Raw genomic sequence first — 3,801 nt, 5'->3', positions numbered from 1 at the left:
GAACCAAATTTTGAAGAGGGGATTTCTATTTTGCTGTCATTTTGTCAGCACATAAGGCAAGCTGATCTATAATTTGGCTTGACAACCAATTGCCTTTCCAACTCACTTTATCAAAGAAAACACAAACAACAAAATGTCAACTTTTTCTCACTATATCATTAGACTTTCTCCTTGCTTTTATTACTCAAAATCCTTCTTTTGCCAACACAAAATCTGCACTTTGTTTAATTGTTTCTACTTTTTTTTTACTTTTGTCTCATCCCTAAACTAACCCTTTAATCTTATCCATTAGTTCGTCATTTCAAGAACACACTAATAATACGAATTACTTTTTGAGACATTTTATAGTATTCTTCCAATAACATTAACAGATCCTTCAAGAATACACTAAGATGAATTACTTTTTGAAAGATTTTATAGTATTTGTATGATAACATTGACAGATCAATAAAAAAACAATTATCAATTTTGTCGTTTCAACTGTTTACATTAACTCGATCAATGAAGGTCTGAATTTTGTTTAATTACTTTTACTTTTACTTACTATAATCTCTAAACGACCCCTTATGTCTTATCTGTTAATTAGGTTTGAAGAACATACTTTAATACTGATGTGATAACATTATCAACTTTAATGAAAAATATTAGGAAGTATCAATTTGTCAATTCAACTATTTACACTAATTGGATCATATTATGTAGGTTAATAATATTTCCATATTTGTATAGGCTAATAAAGCAAAAGAAGCTAATTGAGAAGGGATATGAAAACTTTTTCACAAACGTCCGAGAAGACACTGAGAAACATCAAAACATGTCCACAACGATCAACATTTTCTTAATAATTGCATTGAAGAACTTCATTGAAATGATATGATTGATGCATCTAGCTGCCTTGCTGCATTGTAAAGGCAAAGCCAAACACCATAAAAACAATTTCCCAAAATTTCAAGCATGGCATCATTTCTCAACATTGACATGTAATTTTTAACTATACCAACAATCTATGCTCCTTGAAAATAATAACAACCCCCAAAAAATTTAAAAACAATTATAAACTCAAAACAATGTGTATTATATATATATATATATATATATATATATATATTTTATGATCGGATGTTCAAACCAGCTTACGCGCACCTCAACTAATCTCCTGAGACTTTAACATATCAGCCAAGTAAAAGCTCCAATGACTACCTTATTAGCAACCGAGGAGGGATTCGAACTCAAGACTTTTTAAATAGAACACTCAAAGTTTCTACGAACCACTCAATCACCTAGAGGTACTTCAAGTCATGGATTATAATTACATATTGTCCAAGATGATCTTACTTAGAAAGACCTATAGTTATGAAATTGTTTTATTTAGATACAAATGCAGCCATGTGCTCTTACTAAAGACAGGGAATACCTAGTTAGAAATTGAATATTGAAATTGGGTTCCAATAATAGCATTCCCCTAGAGGATTATTTGTTATGGATGCATGTGCAGGGTACACAATGAAAAATTCTTCAAGAGAAAAAATTCACATTAAACAAAACACAAAAATCCACATGGCAAACCAAACCCACATGTAAATAACCTTCTTTGGATCATAATCATATATAAATGATATATAAATATAGTTTTCATTATAATATAACATAATCCATAAAATAATTAGGATCCATAGATATACATCAAACTTAAGAGGATTGAACATCAATTTTATTATATATATATATATATTAATTTCTCTTGTAGTTTTTCCCTTTCTTCCCCCCGCTGGCCCTACCAACAAAATTTGCAGATCAATCTGCTGTTCTAGCTTAGTTTTCATCTTCAGCTTTCTTAAAACCTTAACCAAACTTAACCTTAATTAACCACAAGAAAAGAGAAAAAAAATATTTTATACTAATTAATAAATAATACATAATTATCATTAATTTCTTTTGATTTCATCTTCTCATCACGTTCCTTCTTGCCAGTGTTGTGATCTTCATCAAAATCTTTCCTTCTTCTTTATTAGGACTTCAAGCCCTCTTCTCTTGTTTCTTCTTCTCTTCGTCAACAAATCTGAATTACTCTTCTTCTCTCTCAAGCCCATTCTTCAACCTCTTCTCAGCTCTCACCTTCAATGTCTCAACCAACTCCTTCACGCCTTCTCCTTATTCCTCTTGTTCTTAATCAACGCTTCACTGATATCAGGCGTCATCTCAGCTTTCTCAATAACCTCCTGCAAATCCATCAACATCCCACTTTCCAAATCACTTTCTTCATAATCCAAATAATTCTTCAACAAAATCAACAATGCAGGGTAAGTACAGTAACCATGGAAATATGCATATCCATTCTTCCACTTCTAGCAATGCACGGTCAAGCTTCTCAATGTGATTAGTTGTAAACACAAAAATCCTTTCACTCCCGCAACATGACCATATCCCGTCCTAAAAATTCAATAATCTGAAAGAGTAATCGAGTTATTATTATGCCTTCATCACCAACACCACCACCACCAACCACACCACCAGACCCATATCTCATTTCAGGCTCATAATAATTTCTTGAACCTGAACCACCATGACTCTTATTACTCTTCCTGTTAGTCAAATTCACAGAACAATCAATATCCTCAATCACAATAATTGACTTTGAACTTGTTTTCATCAACAACTTCCTCAACTCTGAGTTGTTATGCACTTCAGTTAATTCAAGATCATAAATATCATAACCAAGATAGTTAGCCATGGCAGCAATCATACTAGATTTACCAGTACCAGGAGGTCCGTACAACAAGTACCCTCTTTTCCATGCTCTTCCAGTCTTCTGATAAAAAGCTTGCCCATTTGCAAAATCCTTCAAATCTTCCATAATCTCCATCTTCTTTTGTGGGTCAATGGCTAAAGTGTCAAAAGTGCTGGGATGCTTAAATGATACGGACTCCCATGGATGGCCTCTCGAGTCCAAAGATCCGCCACGCGAGTTTGTGTACAAGAGCCTGTCTTGATTTCTTCTTCGGATATCATTGGCTTTCTCCATGATGAAGTCTAAGTAAGAACCGAGAATCAAAGACTTGTCTTTCTTCTTGATGCGTAGAGTGAAGCCACGTTTCTCTTCAGGGAGAGGTCGCCAAGAGAATGACTGAGTTTGTCTCGGAGAAACCACGTGTTCCCAGAGAACGGTGACGCCATTGAAGGAGTCGTAAATGGAGTCATTGTTTGAAAGGCCAAAAGTGATGGCACTGGAGTTGAGAGCACGAGTGAGGCTTAAGCGGCTGCCGGAGATGGAAACTGAGCTGCTCAAGTAAAGCTGAACGGCGTTGTAGAGTTCATTGGTGTTGACACCATCAATTTCTGTGATGTCAAAGTAGCAATATGAAGAGAAGACATTGAAGAATTTGGAGATGAATTTGAGAGAAGCGAAGCGGAGTTCTGGTGGGAAAATAGCTTGAAGAAGGCTTTGACAGAAGGCCAAAACGCCTAACAAAGAAGCAAAAGAAGTCCAATACTCTTTCATTCTTCACTTTCCAAGCGTTTGTAAAGAAAGAAAAATGAAGAAAGTATTTGAAAAGTATTTGCAAAAGACGAAAGATGAAAGCTTTAATGGGTTTGAGAAGAGAAACTTGGAGAATTTATAGAGAAGTTGATGTGGGTTATATGGAATATGAAAGGTGAGAGAGAGAGAGAGAGGAGAATAAAGCAAAAAGGAAAATAATAAAAATAATAAAAGGGAAGAAAAGGGAAAAGAGAAACGGAGGGATATTAAGTACAAGTAAAACAGCAAATAAGAGGGGGAAAAACAAAAAGGGGTTTTGGATT

The 3,801-nt window shown here is 34.4% G+C and overlaps 1 pseudogene; it reads right to left on the bottom strand.

Annotated features, from left to right (window-relative positions):
* Positions 1 to 2,064: 2,064 nt before the first annotated feature.
* LOC116113470 lies at positions 2,065 to 3,567 on the bottom strand (annotated as a pseudogene).
* Positions 3,568 to 3,801: the final 234 nt, after the last annotated feature.

Source organism: Pistacia vera, unplaced genomic scaffold (assembly GCF_008641045.1).
Source record: "Pistacia vera cultivar Batoury unplaced genomic scaffold, PisVer_v2 Contig68, whole genome shotgun sequence".
In the NCBI taxonomy this organism is placed as follows: Eukaryota; Viridiplantae; Streptophyta; class Magnoliopsida; order Sapindales; family Anacardiaceae; genus Pistacia; species Pistacia vera.
The sequence above is the reverse complement of the archived record's forward strand: the minus strand, read 5'-3'. Positions and strand labels throughout refer to the sequence as shown.